General features: G+C 48.6%; 1 pseudogene; it reads left to right on the top strand.

The window, feature by feature from the left end:
- Positions 1-22930, top strand: part of LOC129355780 (chromatin remodeling regulator CECR2-like) — a 48341-nt pseudogene extending 25411 nt beyond the window's left edge.
- Positions 22931-23906: the final 976 nt, after the last annotated feature.

Genomic DNA, 23906 nt, shown 5'->3' with positions numbered 1-23906 from the left:
ATGAAGAGTGCAAATGCAACCAATAACTCATAAAATAATTATTTAATGCCATTATTTTTTTGAAACTTGAAAGAAATACTAAAATTGTTTATTTAAAATTACATTAATTACATGTCTCAATTGAATGTATAAATTTCCTTTTTGCAAACCCAGATGTAATTATTTTCACGATTTAATAAATGATTTCCTTATTTTCAGTTTCAACTAATTAATCACACATTTAATGAATCATTTCAGAGGTTATTTATTTATTGTAATTTAAATGGGTTCGTTCAAAGGACTGAATGGCATTAATCACTAACTACTCAAAACATATGATTTGAATTTCATCTCCTCCTGCAGGGGCTGGATGCAGACAGCCTGAGGTAGAACCCCTGGGGCAAGATGGAGACGGTGCCCTCTACTGGTACTTCTATGGCACTCGTATGTACAAAGAGGAGCCAATGGACATGAAAGCTGAGAGTCTCAGGTGAGATCAGACAGCATTCAGGTTTCTGTTGGTTTAATGGGAGATGTTGAAGCGTGTCATTGGAACAGGACATTAACACGTGTTTACAGACTCGTTAAGCATTCAGGAGCTAATTAAACTCCTTAAAATGTTCTTCCAGTGAATTTGATCTAACATTACCAGAGAGGAAGAGGAGGGGAAGACCACCAAAGAAACAAAGCTAGAAGACAATAATCTAAGGTAAATATGAACAATATTATGTTCTGCACTCATGTTGCGCTGCTTTTTAAAAAAAACTGTCGCAGCAGCTCTAAATGCCGCATGGACATGATGGATAGCGCTAAGACCCACCTTCTGGTTCCGATTGGTTGTTTCTCGTTAGCACTGGAAGAAAACAAATACTGTGGTGACATGTGCAGCTGCAGTCACCAGGCCTTGGCAGCATTTGCCGACTTAGCCTTTTGAGCCAGGTGTGTTGTAGATCCCTGTTCCAGCAGATTATTGGTTTATTTATCTCCTTCCATTTGTTTTGCTCAGTGAAGATGAAAGTGAGGGGCAGATGTGAAGTCAGACAACGGGCTGGATGACTTTCCTCCAAAGCACAGGTGAGATTTGGACACCTGTCCGTTTGCCATCATCATCATCTCTACCTTTGAATCAAACCCCCTGCTGTGCCTCCGGCAGGCCGTCAGCGCGGCGCTTGGTCTCTGGTGTGTGAAACGGAGGAGCAGTGGATCAGCCTGGCGGAGAGCATCAAGGACAGAACGTCCCCACAGGACCGCCATCTTTACCGCGTCATCAGCCAGAACTTCCTGCCTGAGATCAGCAGCATGATTGAGCACAAGGTCAGAGCTGGAAACACGTCGGCACCACTCACGGTTCCCTTACTGCAGGTTCCTTTGACAGAAACTCATTTGATCGTTATTTAGCTTCAGAGGCTGATAACAGAGAATCTCTGCAGAACCTTCTTTGAACAATTTACCCCAAGTCAACGAGAAGCAGATCTGTTCAGATGTCGATCGCTTTCAAACTCAAATTAGTTTGAATTCACTTCAGAAAAAATGCATTTCTACATTTGTAGTTTTAAATTACATTTGTAATATAAAGTAGAGTACCACATACGTAACTGAAATTTTAATGGAGCAGTATTATGTAAAATCTGCTTTTTTGAGCTTTACAGCATCAAAAACAAACCTGGACTGTTGCTTTGACTCTTTTATGTTTGAGACATCCTTTAATCTGTATGGCAATCATTCAGCTCTGCAAAATGCCTGGGAGGACATACTCGCCTCCTAACACAGTTCCTTCTGACTAGCCAGCTGCAATTAGCAAACACCTGGAACTGCTGAGCCTTTTATAGGAGCTGCTGATCAGAGCAGCGTTGGTATAAACGTTAAATGGTTAGGAGAGGAGCCAGAAAGAGCAGCAGTTTTTAAAGAGACAGAGGCCCAATATCAAGTGTTAAGTCAGGAAGTCAAATTTAATATATGCAGCATTTTTATTTATTTTTACAACTCCTGAAGGAAATATTGTCACTTGATTGTGCTGTGAAATGGTGCCTGTAAAACACATGATACTGGCCCTTTAAGGTTGCTGAAGTCTCTCCCCCACATGTCAGCAGCTGTTTGACTGGTCTGGGTGGAGCTGAAGGTCCTGGGATTCATCAGTGTTTCTGACTGAAATGAGTCTTTCTTTTTCTTTCCATCGTTGTCATTTATCTCCTACTTTCCCACACACCTCCTTCTTCTTCTCTTTACTTTCCAGCTATGAATGCACACACACACACACACACACACACACACACACACACACACACACACACACACACACACACACACACACACACACACACACACACACACACACACACACACTCCTGTCTCACTATGCTTTGCTTGTGTGGAGTTGCATTGACTTCCATTAATTTGTACAATCTAAGCCTCATCTCAATGATTTTTTTGTTAATCAATTTAAGCCTTTTTATACAATATTAGAAATACGTCAAAAACGGACATAAATATTTCAGGTCCTTTTTTCAGATAAGAAAACAAACATTTTATTGCTTAAAATGCTAGAATATCAATCCATTAGTTTACGCTCGGTCAGCTGCAGCTAAAACAATTATTCTAACATCAACAGGTGAAAAGCTGGACCCTTTCTGCTCAACTCTGTACAGATCTGAGGATTATGTTTTCAATTAACAATTGGAAAGCAAAATATGCTTAATATGAGATTTTTGCAGAATTTGAACCAAGTGAAGCTTAAACTTCCACTTAAGGCGTTCTGGGTGGAACATAAACATTTCTATTTGCTCAGTTTTGACTTAGTGGCTGTTCTGACTTGTTTTTAGAGTCTCTACTCCAGTTAATTAATTGGTTACTGATTCGGTTGGTTAGTTGGCTAAACAAGTACCCACACACACACATACACACACATCCACCCTTAGGTTCAGTTGACAACCTAAGCAAGCCTACATACAGTTGACAACCTGTTAAACTCCCTTTAAACAGGAAAACCTCGGTAACTTCAACTTTAGTTTGACTTGATGCTGGCCTTTCTGGTGTCTTCCTACACAAATCCACTTGATTCTCATCTCCCCTCAGTGTTCCAACTGGCATTTCTCCTATTGAGATCGATTTCTCCATCCTGGCCAATAAGCAAACAGGAGGAGGAGTTGTGATACTGAGCAGTTAAAGTCAGAGCGAAATTAATCTTCCTTGCCCGAGTTTCAGAAACGGAACTAAATTTGTGCTTTTTTTTCTTTAGGAACGAGAGCAGAAGCAGAAGTTACTGGACCCAGCGCCGGTCCGGACCTCGCAGTGGTTCTCTGAAAACCACATTGAACCTGAGAAAGAGGTGCGACATGCACACATGGAGCGTGGCATGTTTTCCTGACGACTCAGCGTAAAACTCTCCTGTTTATGCCTGCAGGACAATCTGAAGGCCAGATCAGAGGAGGAGAAGCGGAAAGACGAAGAACTGGACCGGCAGGTTCTGCTGGCTGAGCAGCGCCGGGAAGAGGAGCGCCTCCTGCAGGAGGAGCAGCAGAGGGAGAAGCTGGAGAAGATGAAAGCTGTGGAGGGTGAGGCTGGCGGGTGGAGCTGCTCTCTGCTCCAGATGTTTCTCACAGCTGGACTCTACGGTTTCTGAGATAAACAGGCTTTGGTGGTAATTGTTGAACGTTGATAATGTTTCATTGTCTCATTGTCTCATGCTGGTAGCAGGTGTGATTTTGTAGTAACAGACTCTTTCACATCTCCTTTGCTGTGGTTTGTTCCCTGAGAGGCGAAGTGATTCTAGAAGCTTTATGATGAACCAATGGGATGGAAAGCCTGTAATCAGAGGATCCCTCCTGCCTCTAATGTCTCCTATCAGGGCTTAACGAAAGGCTGATTGTTCTCCAGCGGAGGAATATCAGGGATGTTTCTATGGATGAGCTCTATGGCAAGCAGTTTTAGCATAAGATTGAATTTGTTTGACCTTCTGTAATTATAATACAGATATCAAATAGATATTGATAGTTTTTTTGTTGTTGTTACTCTTTTTGAGTGCAGGAAACCCAAAATACTGGCGGTAACTGTTTGGACAGCTCAGTGACAACGCCAGAGGGCTTGAGCCCAAATTCTTAATTCAGATACCTAAAAATGACATTTTTGGTGACCTCGTTTTGAAAGAAATATTGACTTAAAATGTGATTTAAGATGGCTTGAATTCTTCATCTTACTAGTGAAAATGTAATTGCATATATCTTGAATTATCATTCCAGTTAGTCAAAATATAGTCTCTGATCAAAACTCATGTTTCGATATCTGAAATTATTTTATGTTAAAAACGGCCTGCCATATCTCGTAAAGCCGTCAAAGTTCCAGATATCTCTAATTCATTTGCCAATATCTTAAAAAGAATCATTACAAGTCAAAATTACAGTTCTAGATATTGCTAAGCTAGCTTTACTGTGTCATTATTTACTTTCAATATAACCACAATTTCATTTGCACCATTCTAATTAAAAAATACATTGAACATATTTTTCATTAGAATGATGACTATGGGGCGTGCTGTGGTGGCGCAGGGCGTTAGCACGCCCCACGTTTGTAGGCCTCAGTCTTCGACGCGGACGGTTCAACTCCCAGACCCGGCGACCTTTGCACCATGTCTTCCCCTCTCCTCGCCCTCTTTCCTGTCATCCTACTGTCGAAACTACGAGCTACTAGCGCCGCAAAACTCTTCGGAGAAAAAAATGATAAAAAAAAAAATAATAATTATGACTAGTTTACTTATCTGATCGATCGTGATTAGATGTATCTTAACTTATGTGTTTAGTCATGAAATGTGGAATGTAAATGAATCTGATATTATGGTAAATCGACTTGCCATAGCGCAGCAGGACCTGTGGACTGTAGATATTCTCCGTCAGACATGTTTAATCCACACAGCAGGGGGTTTGGCAGGCCGCTCCGCCTTTCATGTTGGAAGCTGAAGCGGAGGCGCTGATGCGTCCTCGCTCTGCTCCTCTCTGGCAGCTGAGGTCTGGTTTTATCGGCCGTGCTGACGGCCTCAAAGACGGTTTTAAACGCGAACTTCAAAGCCTGGGGAAACTGCGTTTTCCTGAAGCCGCTGTGCGGTGAGTTTTTAAAGTCGTCTGTGGATAAAAGTGTGTGTGTTGGTTTCCCTCAGAGCGAGCGAAGAGGCGGAAGATGCGTGAGGAGAAGGCCTGGCTGCTCTCCCAGGGAAAAGATCTTCCACCCGAACTCCTGAACCTGGAGCCGTTCCCCCGTCAGGCGGACACGGAAGAGCAAAGAATTGTGAGAATGCAAATCAAACTCTTCCTCAAGTTGCTGCTGCAAACTTCAATGTGTTTAATCAAGATTTTGACTGATAAAAACATGACAAAGTGAAGTATGGGAAAGTGGAAGAAAAACGAAGGGTTTTCAAAATTAAATTTTTTTCTGAATAACTGAACCAGGAGAACTTGAAAGTAAAAAGTCAACAGCAGCAAAGGGAGTCGATTAGTTGATGGCAGGATTATGTCAACCTCCAGGAATCATTGCCAACTGCCAGACCAGGGGCAGCTACTATGGAGAGAAAAAAATAAATATAAAGATTTGAGTGGAAATGACAGCAAGTAATGCAAGTTGGTGAGCAGTAGGAGAAGAGCGCGATTAACGGTGTTCAGTTTGCAGCATAAGTGCAGGGATAACTCAGAAAAATGTAAGGTCTTAGTTTGAGGCAGAGGTTGTTCTGGTCAAGGCATTTTCATGTGTTAGAACGGCCTAGTCAAAGTCCAACTCAAACTGGAAGCTGATTCTCTGAGCCAGTGTTCCCAGTCTGACTCAGCTTGAAGCAAAACTGAAAGAAAACTGGTCTAACTTTTTCTAGAAAACTGGTTAAAAAGTTAATGTCTCACTGCTAAACGTAATTCTGTAACATATTCACACAGAGGCTGAATTCTGCTGCACTTTTCAGATTATTGATGAAATGTTAGAGTTATTTTCCTTCTCTGCGTTGTTAACAAGGCGCCTTGCTCATGTATCTGACTCAGTGTCGCTCATGTCCAATCTTTGCCTCTACAGCTACGACATTGACGATGACTGCACCGCTCTTTACAAAGGTATGTTGATAAAATGCAGCTCATCTGCTGCCCATCAGCACTGCAGAATTTAACCCGATCTCTTTTGTGTTCAGTGCTGGAGGCCCTGAAAGCTCACAAAGACGCCTGGCCTTTCTTAGAGCCTGTTGATGACTCCTATGCCCCAAATTACCATGACATCATCCAGGTAAATTCACTTATATAGTGTTAATTATTTATCTTTAATGATGTTTTTTATAGGCTAATAGAATAATTTGACCTTTCATCCTGCCAGACTCCCATGGACCTGTCCACCATTGAAAAGAAGCTCGGTGACGGGGAATACGTCGCCAAGGAGGAGTTTATGGCAGACGTGAAGCTCATGTTTGAAAACTGTGTGGAATACAATGGAGAAGACAGCGGTAAGCCATCAGCCTCACAAACATGCATGGAATTAATTATTAATGGTGGGACTCCATTATAATTATTATACCAGAAACACAATACAAAGCTTCTGGCTTGGGACTTTTGTATGTAAAAAAAATAAAAATAACATAAAGTGCAATTAACTGCATTATCATTCTGACTGTAGTTCAAACATAATTCAGAGACAAAACTGGAGCCCTACAGATCTTTATTAAAGGGGCATTCTTATGTAAAATCGACTTTTCTGTGCTTCACATAATCTTATGATGTTATTATCTGATCATAAGCAAATCTGGAGTGTTGCCTTGATTCTTTAAATCCTTTAATCTCCATGGCCTGGTTGGACTTAACTCTGTCTTCACGATGCGGCTCTTCCCCCACTCAGCTCCTTCAGACTAGCCAGCAATAATTCGCAGAGAACTGCTGAGCAACTGACCAACGCTGGTTAAAACATTAAAGGGTTAACATAGGAGCCATGGTGAGATGACTCCCTGGAGGCAGAGTTTTAAAGAGCAGGAGTTTTAAAGAGATACAGTCCCAATTTAAGGTGTTAAATTACCAAGTCAAATTTCTTTCAAGTCATGTTTGACATATAGCATTTTTAAAATAACTGAAGCTAACATAGTTACTTGATTGTGCTTTAAAATTATACAATGTGCATGGAAAACACATGATACTACCTCTTTAAAAATCAGATGGCAGTTGGTCCTGGTTCTGACTCGGTCTGGCCCAGGATCTCGGTAACTAAAGCTTCCTGGCAAGGAGTCAGCATGAGGGACTGATCAACCAATCAGAAGCAGATTTAAGTGTAACTACAGCAACTTGTTGGTAGAGAGAAAATTACTTCTTTTAAACCTCCAGTCGTTCATGGCTGGTGCTGAGCCTGGTTCTGGTTCTGCTGGAGGTTTTTTCTGTTAAAGGGGAGTTTGTCCTCTCCACTGTTTCCACATGCATTGTTACTATGAGGGACTGCTGTAGGAAAAGATAAGCAGCTTTGTTATCGTGCATCAGATTTATGGGTGTACCAGAAACATGCAGAAGGTTCCTTTCATATGTTCAAAATGAGAAGGGGTGATTGGTTGCATTAACATTTTAATTAAACTTTGTAATTATTTTATCAAAATGAATGCATTAGTAAGTAAATCATGTTTGTTGCGAGAAGGAAGTGTTGATGTTTCTCAGGGGAGAACTGTTGCAGGTGCTGTAGAAAATGGAGGAAGTGTTGGAGGAATGGGGGTAGTGAGAGGGTCCATATTGGAGGAGGTCTGTGTTGGAGGAGGTCTGTGTTGGAGGGGGTCTGTTTGGTGAGAGGGTCCATATTGGAGGAGGTCTGTTTGGAGGGGGTCTGTGTTGGAGGAGGTCTGTGTTGGAGGGGGTCTGTTGGAGGGGGTCTGTGTTGGAGGAGGTCTGTGTTGGAGGAGGTCTGTGTTGGAGGGGGTCTGTGTTGGAGGAGGTCTGTGTTGGAGGGGGTCCGTGTTGGAGGAGGTCTGTGTTGGAGGAGGTCTGTGTTGGAGGGGTCCGTGTTGGAGGGTCCGTGTTGGAGGGTCCGTGTTGGAGGGGTCGGTGTTGGAGGGGGTCCGTGTTGGAGGAGGTCTGTGTTGGAGGGGGTCTGTGTTGGTGAGAGGGTCCATATTGGAGGAGGTCTCTGTTGGAGGAGGTCCGTGTTGGAGGAGGTCTGTGTTGGAGGGGGTCTGTGTTGGAGGGGGTCCGTGTTGGAGGGGGTCCGTGTTGGTGAGGGGGTCTGTGTTGGAGGGGGTCCAGGTCGCCTTGACAGTGATTAATGGGGAGTGATTGAGTTGTGCTGAAGGGGACCCGGGCTCCGCAGAGCCACAGGAACATTCCAGGCCCTAAGCGCTCTGTCTGGAGCCGTCCATCCAGCTGGGGCGGCGGGGCAGGAGAAATGCTGCAGGGCCTGAGGCAGGGGAGAGCCAACAGGGCCAACCCACGCCCTCTGACCTGGTCGCTGAGACAGATAGAAAACTGACTCCAGCAGCTGGTCAGTGACAATACGCTCTGTGATGACAGAGGTATATAAAGTATTCACCCCCGTCTTACGAATTTAAACCTGAGGAAAACATCATGAGTTTAGACATCCAAGAGTAATTCATCAACAACAAGAGTTCTATTTCATCCCTACTGACCGCCAGAGGGCGGTGCTGAAAGCACTGAATGTTCCCTTCGCGCATGCGCCGTTCGAGTAATAATGCCAAAAGAGTCACACCTGTGACATATCGGATGATCAATCAGAGGCTATATAGCATGACGTCATCCGATGCTCTGTTCCTCTTTTCTTCTCGCGTGCGGTTCGCTTTGCATGGCATCGGCCTTTTGGATCTTTTCGCCGTCGTTGGAAGCCCGATTGCCTGTTGGCCGGAGTAGCGGTGTGTCGCCCTCCTAGGGCTGCGACGGATCTTCGATTCACGGTACTGTTTGTTGGAGCTACGCTAACGGTGTTAGCCTTTCTCAGTTTGCCGTTTGGCTTTAATTGGTGACGGTTGCGTCTCGCCCCCTCTCCCAATTTTAGCCGAACCTTTCGGCCGGTTTGTTTTTTGCTTTGATTGGTGACGGGTGCCCTTTTTGCCCCCTCTCCCGAGTTTTTGGATTTTGGTCCGCGGCGGCGTTCACGCCCCCTCGCCCATTCTTGGTCTGTGTTATTATTAAAACATCTCTGTGACTGGTGACGGTAGCGTCTCGCTCCCTCTCCCAGTTTCAGCCGATCTTGTGTTTGTAGTTTTGTGTGGGATTCACCTGACTTCGTTTGCTGCTTTGATTGGTGACGGCTGCGTTTTCGCCCCCTCTCCCGATCTTAGCAAGCCTCCTGTTCTGGATTGGGCTGCGTGTTGCCCCTCCGGGTTTGGTTGGTACGGCTGCGTTTTCGCCCCCTCTCCCGATTTGATTTTTTCCTTGCCCTTTGTTCTGGGCATAGCTGATGGTGTCAGCCCCTTTGTTGCTCTTTTCTTGTGATTGGTGACGGTTGCGTTCTCCGCCCCCTCTCCCAATCGTGGTCGGTTCTGTCTGCCTGTGGTGGGACAGCGGCGCTATGGATAGCTCCCACTGTTGTGCGGATTGCGGGGCTGTGCTTCAGGCGGATGATGGGCACGACCGGTGCCCTGCCTGCCTCGGGCATGATCACCTGGCTGAGGCCCTGTCGGGCGATCCCTGCATGAACTGCAGCTACATGCCCCATGCTGTGAAGGTTGCTCGTCTGGCCCAGTTACGCCCAGAGCGTGACGGTGACCTTCCACCTTCTGGGCAGGTTGCCACGGCTAGGCGCTCTAAGCGCAGGACCGAGGCTGCAGCCTCCGTAGCTCCTCCTAAGAAGAGGCGAGCTAAGTCTGACCAGAGTCTTTCCACGATGGTTGAGCGTTTGTCTGCGGAATTGGCAGAGATGAAGTCCCTTCTTCAGGCACCTCAGGGTGGATGTTTCCATGGATGGGTTCTCTTCCCCGCCTATGCCGGAGTTGGCCGTGGAGGAGGATGTACTGTCTTTGGCTGCCTCTGCCTCTCACTTTCGGCATGAGGAGGAAGAAGCACAGTCATCCCGCGCTTCAGACCGGCTCACGCTCTTCGTCTCAGAGTGCGGCTAGTGGCTCTGGTGGCAGTTCCATGCAGGACGTCATGCGTATGGCCTTGGGGCAGTTGCAGCTGGATGTCCCGCAGATGACGGAGTCTGCTCCTGGCAGTGCTTTTTTCAGGCGCGGACGTGTCCCTACCCCCTTTTCTGTCCCTCCATCGGAGGAGTACCTCAGGGAGTTGCATGCTTGTTGGCGGGACCCTAGGGCCTTTTCACGTCTCTCCGCCGATGGTCGGGTGTTGGCAGCTATGCACGAGTCGGTTACGGCAGGCTTGGATCGCATGCCGGCAGTCGAACCTGCTGCCTCGCTCATCGTGTCCCCTGACGAGGCCCTGCGTGATGATGTTCGGTGCCCGCGGGCTCAATGTCGTATTACGGATGGCTTCCTCTGTAAAGCATATAATGCCGGAGCGCGTGCTGGCCGCCTTGGCAATTCCTTGGCGCACCTCATGTTTGCCCTTTCTGGGTCCCTTCAGGATGCCAGTGGGGCTGATGCAGCTGTTGGCTTTAGCGATGCGGCGCTTCAGGCCTTTGCGTTGATGACCAGGGAGCTTGGGCGTGTGATGTCTTTTCTAGTCCAGGCTCGTCGACAGGTCTGGCTGGCTCAGTCCACGTTGACTGAACCATGCCGTAGGACCCTCCGTGATGTTCCTGTGGTGCCAGGGGAGTTATTCGGTTCTGCTGCCTTGGATGCACTGCAACGTTCTGTTCAGGCGCGGCAGACTAGGCAGCAGCTTTCAGGCCTCAGCAGGGGGATGCCCCCTCCTCCTCATGGTCCGAGGCGCCCGTCGGCTGGCCCCAGCGTTCGGCCGCCACCTCAGGGTTGTGATCGGCCTGGTGGATTTCGGCCTCATGCGGTGCAGCAGAGGTCCAGGGGGATTTTCGTGGGCCGGTCCGTCAACCAGCCAGGCACTCCCGGGCCAGACTTTGGCCGCCCCACCCACAGAGCCCCTAGGGGCCTTGGGGAGAGAAAGTGACTCCACCGGGCCGGCCGTCGGACGTTTTTCTCATCGGCAGCTCAGTTACTGGGCTGCTCTTGCTGTGGATCCGTGGGTGGTTGCCACTCTGACCCATGGATACCGGCTACAGTTCCGACGGCGGCCTCACATCTCACGCCGGGTCAGGGAGACCGTCATCACCGACCCGGTGAAAGCTCAGGCCTTGGACCAGGAGCTTTCCGCCCTCCTGGCCAAGGGTGCACTCGAGGCGGTGGATCCTCTGCGGCAACCCAGAGGCTACTATTCGACCTACTTCCTCGTGCCGAAAAAGACTGGTGGATTTCGTCCCATTTTGGACCTCAGGGGTCTCAATCAGTGTTTAAAGGTCCTGCCGTTCCACATGCTCACGATGGCAGAGGTTCTTCGCGCCGTGACGAAGGGGGACTGGTTTACCTCAATCGACCTTACGGACGCTTACTTTCATGTACCTGTTGCGGCAGATCATCGTCGTTTTCTGAGGTTTGCCTATCGGGGTCGCCACTGGCAGTTCCGTGTGCTCCCGTTCGGCCTCTCCCTTTCCCCGAGGGTGTTCACTCGATGCGTGAAGGCAGCCCTCTCTCCTCTGCAGGCCCGTGGCATGAAGGTTATGCCATACCTCGACGATTGGCTTCTCTGCGCCCCGTCTCGAGAGCAGGCTTCTCACGATACGAGTCGCCTGCTCGCTCATGTGTCCCGGTTGGGCCTCCGGGTGAACTTGGAGAAGAGCTGTCTGATTCCATCGCAGACAACCACTTTTCTTGGAGTGCGTTTGGATTCTCCCTCCATGATGGCCTACCCGTCTGTCCAGAGGGTGGACAACATTCTCCAGCTGTTGAGTCGATTCAGGCTGGGCAGGGCCCTTCCTTACGTTGCCTTCTTGCAGCTGCTGGGCAAACTGACATCGGTTACTCGGGTTGTGCCCTTGGGTCTGCTCTCGCTGCGCCCTTTGCAGAGGTGGGTCAACAGCTGGAACCTGGATCCAAGGCTTCACAGGCACCGCAGGCTCGTGGTGACATGGCTGTGTCTTCGCGCCCTGAGTCCATGGCGAGACAGGACCTATTTGTCCAGGGGTGTGTCCATGGGTGTGATTGTGTGTCGCAGAGAGGTGGTCACGACAGATGCCAGCTCTGTGGGATGGGGCGCTGTGTGGCAACACCAGGCGGTTCGGGGCCGCTGGTGTCCGCGGGATCGCTCCAGGCATATAAATGTGTTGGAGCTGCGTGCTGTACATTTGGCTCTCAGGCATTTTTTGCCCCGCCTGGAGGGGAGACATGTCCTGGTTCGGTCGGACAACACCTCTGTTGTCTACCACATCAACCACCAAGGTGGCACCAGGTCAGCGCAGCTTCTGAAGGAGTCCCAGGATCTCCTGGTATGGGCATCGGTTCACCTGTCCACCCTGCAGGCGGTGTACTTACCGGGGTTGTGCAATCAGGTAGCAGACTCCCTTTCCCGACAGGCGCCGGCTCTGGGAGAGTGGTCCCTCCACAGCGTCCACTCCACAGGTCCGCCTGGTCTGGGGCCTTTTCGGTCAGGCGGAGGTCGATCTGTTCGCCACAGAGGCCTCGACTCATTGTCCTCTGTGGTTTTCCCTTACAGGGGCCGCCGGTGCCCTGGGCCAGGATGCCTTGGCCCATCCTTGGCCCAGGGTCCTCCTATATGCCCCACCCCTTTCCCTGATTTGGCCGACTCTTCGGAGGGTGCTCGAGGAGGGCCACAGGATGTTGCTGGTGGCTCCGTGTTGGCCGGCACGGCCGTGGTTCCCACTTCTACGGAGTCTGTGTCACGGTGTCCCGTGGTGTCCCGCCCAGGAGGGATTTACTGTCTCAGTTGGGGGTCAGATATGGCATCCCAATCCTCACCGCCTCCGGCTGTGGGTGTGGCCACTGGGAGGCTTGAACTGCAGCTGACTGGGTATTCGGCTCCTGTCAGGCACACTATTTTGAGTGCGAGGGCATCCTCCACTCGTCAGCAATATGACAACAGATGGCGTCTGTTTTCCCGGTGGTGTTTTGCCCGTAATGTTGATCCGGTCACCTGTGCGGTTCCACTGTTTTGGAGTTTCTTCAGTCCCTTCTTGATGAGGGCCGCTCCCCTTCGACACTTAAGGTCTATGTGGCAGCTATATCGTCTTGTCATGCTGAGATTGATGGCCGTACAGTGGGGAGCCATAATCTTGTTTCTCTTTTTTTGCGTGGTGCTCGTAGGCTGCGCCCTCCACTGGCCCCGCGAGCACCAGTTTGGGACCTGTCCTTGGTCCTCAGTGCTCTGTGCCACCCTTCATTTGAGCCTCTGGTTCAGGCGGACCTCAAATGGTTGTCATGTAAAACTGCCTTTTTGTTGGCTATTGTCTCAGCTAAGAGGGTCAGTGAGCTACATGCTCTTTCTGTCAGTCCATCGTGCCTGAGGTGGAGTTCGGATGGCTCTGGTGTCACCTTGTGGCCGAACCCGGCGTTTGCCCCAAAGGTGTTTTCTCCTTCTTATTGTAACCAGCCGTTGAAATTGGCGCGTTTCCGGCCCATCTCAGGGGACGCTGGTGATGGTCCTGAGTTGCTGTGCCCAGTGAGGGCACTGGAGGCCTATCTTGCAGCCACTGCTGCCTTACGACGTTCAGACCAGCTGTTCTTGTGCTATGGGGGCCCTCGATTGGGTTGTCCTCTGTCTAAACAGCGTCTCTCCCATTGGATTGTGGATGTCATTTGCCACGCCTACGCTGCGGGGCAACATCCCCGGCCAGTCGGCGTGACGGCGCACTCTACCAGGAGCGTTTCCACCTCCTGGGCCGCCTTGAGAGGAGTTCCACTGGAAGCTATATGTGCTGCTGCGTCGTGGGCTTCTCCGAGCACATTCACTAGGTTTTACAACGTGAATGTGGCATCCTCTCATCCTCTGGACCAGGTTCTCTTGCAAGGGTCTTCTGGGCCTTCTCAGTGAGGTGCGTGCTCGGATTCCTTGTGACATCGCTGGTATTCGTCATTCAGTGCTTTCAGCACCGCCCTCTGGCAGTCAGTAGGGATGAAATAGAACGAAAGTTACATATGTAACTACGGTTCTATGAATCCCGGATGACCGCCAGAGCTTCTCTGTCACTCAGAATCCTTGCATTTCGCGAGAAGATTCTGTAGGAACAGAGCATCGGATGACGTCATGCTATATAGCCTCTGATTGATCATCCGATATGTCACAGGTGTGACTCTTTTGGCATTATTACTCGAACGGCGCATGCGCGAAGGGAACATTCAGTGCTTTCAGCACCGCCCTCTGGCGGTCATCCGGGATTCATAGAACCGTAGTTACATATGTAACTTTCGGCTTATGGTTACATTTTACCTGATGACAGCCAGAGATCACTTCCAGAACCCGGCTGACAGCATGAGGTAGGCCTGAAGAGCTCAAACAGCAAAACATCATCTTCTGCTCTAAAGGAAACACCTGTCAGTCTGGAAAGAGCTACAGATCCATATCCAAGGTTCTGGTTCTCCAGAGAACCTCAGCAGAACCGTGAGCCACACATGGGCCAATGGAAAACCGGGTAGATTTACAGACCAAAGAAATTAGTTTTTTTTATCTTAAATGCAAAAAGTTTTAGATTTTTTTGTACAATTTTGGCTTATTTACTGTAAGTATGCTGTTTTTTCTGCAAACTGCCTTTTTTTGAGTCTTCGTACTCCAGTTGTTTATTCCAATAATCGATTGCTGCTAGATATTAGAAACTATTCAGGAATATTTTTATGAAAGGAAATGTGACGCATCACAGAAGGTTCAGAAAGTCCGGTGTTCCTTAGGAATGCTGTCTGACGGTCGGTTTCTGTCTGCAGAATACACCGTCATGGCCGAATCTCTGGAGCGCTGCTTTAACCGGGCGCTGCTGAAACACTTCCCATCGGAGGACGGCGACACGGACGAGGAGTTCCACATCAGCCGGGAGGACCGAGAACGGAAGGACAAGAAGCGAAACCGGACCAGTAAACATTTAGGACCGGAGAGCTTGATCAGGGCGACGGAGCAGGTCCAGCGTAAGAGGAACCCGCAGGGAAAAGGCAGCTCTCCTGCAGAGGCAGAGGACAGCCGGATGCCCCGACTGCAGCTCCCACCCCACTGGGCCAGCGGCCCGGGTCAAGGCCTGGCTCATGGACCGGCTCACGGCCTGCCTCCAAACCAGCAGCACATGTTCCATCCAGGACAGCAGGTAATCACGGACCATCCTGGACCCGTCCCCGCCTGCCTGAACCTGAGCCTGAAACTAAACAAAACTAATGTCTCTGTGTTTTATCAAAACAAAACTGACGTCTCCATGTCTTATTGTCAGCTCCGTCCTCCAGCTGGTCCTCCCGGTCCGCAGATGTTCGCTCAAAGGATGGCCGTGGATCCTCGCTTCAGCTACCCGGTCCACATCCCGAGGCCTGGAGACCCCAACTTCAGCCGCTACCCTCACAGTTTTAATATGCAGGTACAAAATAATAAAGACTACACTTAAACTTTGAGTCCAGAGGTGTTTGACTTTTTTCAGCCTGGGACCCCCAAACTAGGCCTAGTACTGCATGAAGCTTGTTTTATTACTGTGCAAATAACACTGCTTTAGTTCATATTTTTATTTCAAACATCGGCTTGAATACAAAACTAATGGCTTAACAATGCCACTGACATGAACAAACTGTTTGATTTTGCTTAACATTTAAACTGTTGCAATAAACAGTAGATAGGTTTAATCACGTGATAAATGAAAATAAACTCAATAATTTCCCTTTGCATGATTTATTGATTTTCCTCTTTTCTCTCTTTCTGCCAAAAACTGGATAATAAAAGTCTTCAGTTTGATGCTTTGGTCTCAACTAAACCTTATTGATTGGAAGTTTTCCTTACAGAGACGCATAATTCATTTTATTTGTTCTTTTTGGTGTTTTGTTTATTTATTTTGGATATTGAAGATGTCTTCCAGTTGCAGTGTAAATGTTTATTAGAATTTAAAGTTCATTGATCTGTGAGAATGTTCTGCATTATTGCCATTATATTACTTGAAAATCATTTTAAAACAATGTTATTGTTTATCGCAATAACTTTTGGGAAAATTTGTTTCATGACTACTTAAAATGCAGAACCTTTAACGTAAAGACTTCTGCTCACTGAAAGTGTAACGTTCTGACTGAGAAACATCATTAATGCCTCTGTAGTATAAATGGGGCAGATACCAACCTGTACAATCACCACTAACTCTTTAGCAATTCGCCATTAAGCTAGCTGGTTAGCTGGCATGCTAACACCAAAACACTAGTGAAGTAGAACAGTTATGACACTCTTAAAACATACTCCATAAGAGTGGTTGATGCAGTGACAAATATTATATGATAAAAAAAACTTTATAGGAATCAAATATGGACTTTTCCTTCCTAAAATTAAATAAAAGTAAAAGTAAATAAAAGTCATGTCTACCATCAACTCATTTACATTTGTTAAAAAATATTTCCAGAAGAGTATTTTTCTTTTTCTTTTCTTTTTATGTTTTATTGTAAGCATTAAAAATAGTTTAAATATAAAGAGAAAGATGGTTTAATAGCTAAACAGCTTTGCCTGCTATTTTTGAAAATAAATAAACAAATAAAATCAATAAATGTATGTGCAGTTGTCCAATAATTAGAAAAGAGAGTAAAAAATTATCAGGGCAAATGACAGTAGACCAGGCCCCACAGGCTTTCCATGTTTTCGTCAATAAAATGGTGCTTTGTGGAAGAGTCGCATCAGGTGAGTTGTAATAATATTTTGAGATTTTTATAAAAATAAACAATATTAAAGTATTTTAAAATTATGGAGTTACAATATATTTTTAGTGGTGAAAGGATGATTGAACTTTCCATCATCAGTTGGTATCATCAGTTATGTATGGCTTTACCTATTAATGTAATGTAATGAAGTTTACATTAGCAAATAAATTTTTCTTTAGTGGATAGGGCACCAAAACGGTTTCCAGCCCAGGGACCCACATCCTTGTAAATCCGGCCCTGGATGCACCAAACGTCTCACAGGAAGCACCGCCACCCTGTGGTGTAACTCGGTACAACACCTCAATTCAACATGTTTCACCCCTTTTTTACTCCTATTGAATTATCAATAAAGTAAAACAGTCTGATCACACCTTATCAATATGTTACATATTGAGTTCCTGGTAATCTGTATTTAAAGCTGCAGTATGTAACTTTTATAAAAAAAATATATATCACACAATTGATGAAACTGTCACTATGAAAAAATCAAGTTCTTCTGCCTTCTCCCAGTGCAATCCAGAATCAACCAATCAGAGGAAAGAGGCGGGGTTTAGTAGGCGCTGCCTTCCTCTGCGATACTGCAGATTTTCCTGTCAGCAGATCCTGTTTTGAACGCTAGGCTAGTTAGCATGAGCACTGATGTCAACGTGTTTCCTGTAACTGTAAGCTGTTTCTCTGCCATTAACACACTGTGTGAGTACATGAGAGTGATTGACAGCACTAAGCCCCTCCTCCTGGTTCTGATTGGTTGTTTTTGGTGCAATTCTTCAGATGGCAGTAACAGGGAGGAGGTGGAGGAGATGAATTTGTTTCACAGATTGTTCTATAACTAACGGTTACCACCTGGTGACAGTCAGCCCAGTTAACCCAGAACTGTTTTTTGTGTTATGTAGACTCATTTGGCTGATGGACATCACATGGGCCCCAGGTATCCAATGGGGCCGGACCCTAACGGGGGCCCTCCACAGCAGCGGGCCTACATCGGTCCGACTCACGGCCCGTCCCTGGGGCCACGCCCCACGGCTCTCCAGCCCGGCCCTCCCCCTGAAGCCAGCATGTACCCGTCCCACCAGCGCCCCGAAGGCCGCTCCTTGCACCCCATGGCCGGCCAGTTTCCCGTCCCCGAGGGGCCCGCTCAGCTCCCCTACCCCGGCCTGAGGGCCCCCGGCCTGGGCTCTTCCTCCGGCGTTTGGCCCGGCATGAATGGCCACGACCGGCTGAACCCCAACGCCACCAACCAGCGCGGCTTCGGCTACGGCGGCATGCCCCCGCCGATGGGACACAAGCCGTGGCCAGAGGCCGCCGGTTACCCGCAGCACCCCCCATCGCACCGCAACAGATGTCCAGCTCCCTGGGGCCACCGGCCTCGCGGGCCCCGACGTTGCAGTCGGACCCAGCTGGCAGGACTCAGTCGTCTTCCATGCTGGAGAGCCCAGAGATGCTGGCCCTGCAGCAGCTGTCGGCCTCCTCTGGACCCCCTGCTGGCGGCTTTCATCAGCCGGGGGCCCCATCAGGGTTTGGCAGTATTCCCTCCAAACAGCTTCAGTTGCTGGGTCCTACTGGAGACAGAGGGACGGACGGCCAGGCGGACACAGAGCCCAGAGGTAGACACGACCTTTCATTCCTCCGTTTCTGTTTGACAGAATCGATGGTTTTCCATCTCAGCGCTGAAAGACTGAACTCCTTCTGCTTTGTTTAGTTATCCCTCACAGCAGGTCCCTCAAAAAATATTGAGCTATCTTCACCAGCTCGCTTTCACAACTTCTAACGATTAATATATTTGCTTTAAATCTATTTTATTGGGATTTTATTTCATGGAATGAAATTGTGTTCAATAATTTCCAATTGTACTATTTACCGATTTCTCTTTTCTCTCTTTCTACCAAAAACTGAATTAGTCGTCAGTCTGATGTTTTGGTCTCAACTAGCCTTTTTTCAGGAACAATTTTGTTTACAGAGACTTTATAATTGTTTTTATTTGTTTTGTTTATTTAATTGAAAGTATATTCATCTTTAAAAATGTGTTTTGCCTTATTTCCTCTTCCAACCTTACAAGCTCTTCAGACGTCACCATTTAGTTTATTCTTTGTTTGTCTGAACATCCAGGCAACAGTGACGTCGTTTGAGGTCAGCGCCATGCTACATAGCTAAAATAACATTAGCTTAGCATAGTCTCATCAACACCGTTAGCAAAGTAAGAGCGTTGTCTTGTAACACAAGCTTCCAGGCCACTGCATTGAATAGTTCGACAGTATTGGCATCAGGATAATTAACGAGACTTTGAGGAATTATTTCAGCCCGAAAGTTGTTTGTCTCGACGTTCTGCTGACTCGTCTGTTTTCTGTCCATCAGGTTCAACGCCCAACTGCAAAAACGACATAAATGAAGCAACGCCACAAAGAAGCGTTCCTGCCATGAGGCTGGAACAGGCTGCCGCTCTGAGTCCGTCGGGTCGCCCCACCGGGTCGGAGCGGACCGCCAGTTCCCAGATTTGCCAGGGGGCGGATGGGCTGCCAGAGGGCTCCGCCCGGCCTCACGCCACCTCCCCCCTGCCGTCCCCGCAGCGCGCCCCCCTCAGCTCCCTGCCGCCCAGCCACCCCTCCACGCTGCTGCACCCCCAGCTCAGCGGGGCGGAACCGGGCAATCAGCGGCCCTGTGAGGCCATCGGCAGGCCCGATCCGGAGGCCCTGATGTCCGCCCCACCCAACACGTACAAGCAGTTCAGCAGCCAGACCACGCCAATGGGGGGCGCCATGGGGGGTAACACAAGGAGCAACACTGCCCTGAGGGGGCCGGGTGGCTACAGCCCCGCGGCACCGTCCTCCTCCCAGTACAGCCTGGGCGGCGCCCTGCATGCACACTACAACAAGCCGCCGTTTCCCAGCCAGTCCTTAAACGCCCCGCCCCACCCTGCCTACCAGCAGGGGGGCAGCAACGCCTTCCCCTACCAGCAGCCGCCCCCTCCGCTCAGGAACATGTTCCCTCCCCATCAGTACCAGCAGCAGGCCTACTACGGCCCACCGCTCAGCAGGGAGGGGTACCAGCCTCCCTACCGGCCGCAGCAGCCAGATGCCCCCAGTGCCTACCTCCCTGTGGGCGCCGCCAACGGCCACTTCAAGGACAGCGCTATGTCACCGCTGGGCTCCAGCCGCGCCGCCTTGCTGTCCCCACCGGCTCGGAGGAGGGAGGATGCGCCGAGGCACCGGCCGGTCCAATCAGCAACCAAACGGCCGAGAACTCAGAGCCGCCGGAAAGCCCGAAGGAAATCCTGGACCTGGACAGCCACAACGCCGCCGCCCGCCACCGGGGAGCGCCACCCCTCCCGCTGCGGCACGCCCATCCGGCAGGGTTCATGTATGACCCGAGCACTGCACCCCGGCATGCAGCAGGGCGGCGCCCCCCCGCCGCACATGATGCCCCAGGCAGCGGGAGGCGGGATGCCATACACCGGCCAGCCGTACCCGGACCCCCGCTACGCTGCCCAGAGACCCCACCCACACCTGATGGAGGTGCTGCAGCGGCCCCAGCTGCCCTACCCCCCCGGGCAAACGCGCATGGCCTTGTACCGACACCCCAGGGCTGGGGCACTTCCAGGGCATGATGGTTCAGCAGAGGGGGCCGGAGTGCTTCCTGCACCCGGGGTAACTAATATGCTTCCTCTACATTCTGAGGGTTTCAGAGATTTAAGTAAATTGGTTTTATTCCTTCTGAAACTTTCATTACTTCTGTCAATTGGCCCCAGTAAGGCCCCAGTAAGGTCCAGGTGAGGCCCAGTAAGGTCCAGGTGAGGCCCAGTAAGGCCCAGGTGAGGCCCAGTAAGGTCCAGGTGAGGCCCAGTAAGGCCCAGGTGAGGCCCAGTAAGGCCCCAGTAAGGTCCAGGTGAGGCCCAGTAAGGCCTAGGTGAGGCCCAGTAAGGTCCAGGTGAGGCCCAGTAAGGCCCCAGTAAGGCCCAGTAAGGCCTAGGTGAGGCCCAGTAAGGCCCAGGTGAGGCCCAGTAAGGCCCAGGTGAGGCCCAGTAAGGTCCAGGTGAGGCCCAGGAAGGCCCAGTAAGGTCCAGGTGAGGCCCAGTAAGGTCCAGGTGCCCTGGTCGGACCTCGGTGACGCCCGTCTCATCGGGACAGTTACGCAGGAAGGCCAGATAAAAACAACTTTACACAAGAGCCAATCACAACTCAGTTTATTGCCACATTAATAATAGTTAATATGAAATTGTTGAGCATCACAACAGTGATGGGATTTTAATAAAGCGATATCAAACATGTTGATTCTGAGTCGCAATTAATGTAATTTTAGTTTCACCATGATTTACTTTCCTTAAATCTGTGTGGATTCAATGATTGGTTCAGCAAGACGAGACTGGAATATAGAAACATTCTGGTTTTGAGATGATGGAAAGTTTTGCTGTCTTGATGACGTTCAGTCCAAACTTCTCACCAGCAGGGGGCGGTAATGTTCCGTTAAGTTGTTTGCTAGTCACAGTTTAGGTTTAAACCAGGTGAAGTGCTTTGAACAAAAAGGTTGAAGCAGAAGTTTGAACTGGGTGGCTGGTTCTGGTTCTGGCTCGGTCGGGTCCAGGATTCTAGACAGACCTCCTCTTGGTAGCTCCAGCTTCCTGGAGTCGACATGAGGGACTGATCAACCAATCAGAAGCAAATCTAGGTGTGACTTGAGTTTATTAAAGTGACTTTTAATGTTTTAATGTGCAGCTTGTTTTGCTGGAGCAAAAGGTCCTAATCAAAGTTCACATGGTTCCAGGCAGCAGATGATGGCGACTCCTGGAGGTGCTGGAGCGAAACAAGGACAGTAAAAATCTGAATATCAAAGTGAGTAGAAAACCTGACGACAATCTGGAGATTTATGGAGGAAATGACTCGTTTTAATTTATAAACACCTGCTGAAGTTGACCTTTAACTGACCTTCATTCTTGCCTTTCAGGTACGGACTCAACAACCTGCTGGGACAGACGGGAAGTCCGTCCCAGTGGGCGCCGCTGTTTCCTGCTGGGAGGCTCCAACCGACCAGCTGCCGCAGCAGAATAAAATGTGAAATAGTTTTGAGCCTCAGAGATCAAACCTCTTCCTCCTGACTCTTTCTTCCTACGCTGAAGCTTTTATCCTGGAACGAAGGGAACCTCTTTAACCACTAGATCAACCTGACCAGCGCCGGGGACGCCGCCTTCAGGGACGCCGCCTTCAGGGACGCCGCCTTCAGGGACGCCGGGCAGCCGCAGGTCGTCTCTTAATCTCAGGTGTAGAGGTGTAGGAGAGGCGGGTCCTGAGCGGCCGCCTGCTGATGCCTTCTTCCTCTCTGTGAATGTAAAGTTAACCTTTGAGACGACAAGCGCAGCTCCGCAGTTGCACATGTAGGGACTCTGATTCCTGCCTCTGTTTCTACCCATAACTCTAAAAGCGTCTCTAAACTTCAGTATGCACCATTCAGCGCTGCCTTGATTTTACGAATGTCCTGACAGGAAGCGGTTGCTTCCGTGATTCTCTGTTATGCACTATGAGTTCAGTCAGTCCAGATTCCCCAGAACTGAGTGGCCTTCCTCAGAACCTCTGAAATGATTGCATATCCGTCCTGTACTACTGAGGTCCCGCCGGTACGCTGCACACGCATCCATCAGACATGCAGCACAAAACGAAGCTTCTTGTGTTCAGAGTTTCAGGTGTCCTCCTCCTCCTGCTGTTAGTGGTCAGGTTCTCCTCAGGGTGTACAGATTCAGATTACGGGTATTTTTGTGAATCATTCGAGGAAGGAGCAGCACGTCGAAACTTCTATCCCCAACCGGCCGACTTTCTTCTTGTTTTTTTAATAAATGTGTTTTAGTTTCTTCTAATTCTTATTCTGCTTTCCTCTTCATCTGGTTTTAAGTCATTTTGAATAAAAATAAATAATAATTCTAGTTTTATGGCTTTTTGTTGTGACTCGTGGCGGTTTAGTCTTTAGTGCAGTTTAGTAATGATCTGAATCTACCTCATCTAGCTGCTGGCTGGCGTACATTTCTTCTCCTCCCAGACTCCCCCAGCAGTGTACCATCTCTTCTAAGTCCCAATGCATGATGGGAAATCTGGTTCCAGTCTGTTCGCAGTCCATTTGAACCCACGTCGTTTCATTAATGCGACGTCTGGAAACACTGCAGAGAATTTTCCTCAACATTTTATCAAAGTAGTGAAATGAAAATAGCAGGTAGCATTCAAACAGGTTTGTGTGTGTGTGTACTTGTGTTTGTGTGTGTGTGTACTTGCGTGTGTGTGTGTGTGTGTGTGTAGGGGTGTGTGTGTGTGTGTACTTGCGTGTGTGTGTGTGTGTACTTGCGTGTGTGTGTTTGTGTGTGTGTACTTTGTGTGTGTGTGTGTGTGTACTTGCGTGTGTGTGTGTGTGTGTGTGTACTTGCGTGTGTGTGTGTACTTGCGTGTGTGTTCGTGTGTGTGTGTGTACTGTGTGTGTGTGTACTTGCGTGTGTGTGTGTGTACTTGCGTGTGTTTGTGTGTGTGTGTGTGTGTGTGTGTGTGTGTACTTGCGTGTGTGTGTTTGTGTGTGTACTTGCGTGTGTGTGTGTTTGTGTGTGTACTTGCGTGTGTGTGTGTTTGTGTGTGTACTTGCGTGTGTGTATGTTTGTGTGTGTACTTGCGTGTGTGTACTTGCGTGTGTGTGTATGTTTGTGTGTGTACTTGCGTGTGTGTGTGTGTGTACTTGCGTGTGTGTGTGTTTGTGTGTGTGTGTGTGTACTTGCGTGTGTGTGTGTGTGTGTGTGTGTTGTGTGTGTGTGTGTGTGTGTGTGTGTGTGTGTGTGTGTGTGTGTGTGTGTGTGTGTACTGGCCGCCAGTTGACTGGAACCGATTCTCCCTCTTCTGTCATCTCTGCACTAGTGACAAACCCATTTAGACGTGATTAAATGTGAATCATATTTATTTGCTCTTTTAAGAATTTTGTACATTTTTGGACTTGTTTTAATGTAACTTTTTTCCTGTGACATTTTTAATCCGTCGTCCTTTGGCGGCTTTGGGAGGAGGGGATAAAGTCTTGTACCTTTTTGTTTTTAAAGTGGAGTTACATGTTCTTATCTGACTGACACGGATTATTTGGGGAATGGAATGGATTATTTTCTATACTGTCTTAGAAATAAATAACGTTTCTCAACTCAGAGTTT

The sequence above is a fragment of the Poeciliopsis prolifica genome, unplaced genomic scaffold (genome assembly GCF_027474105.1).
Source record: "Poeciliopsis prolifica strain line A6 unplaced genomic scaffold, Auburn_PproV2 SCAFFOLD145, whole genome shotgun sequence".
In the NCBI taxonomy this organism is placed as follows: Eukaryota; Metazoa; Chordata; class Actinopteri; order Cyprinodontiformes; family Poeciliidae; genus Poeciliopsis; species Poeciliopsis prolifica.
Note: the sequence above shows the minus strand (reverse complement) of the source record. Positions and strands in the feature narration are given on the sequence as shown.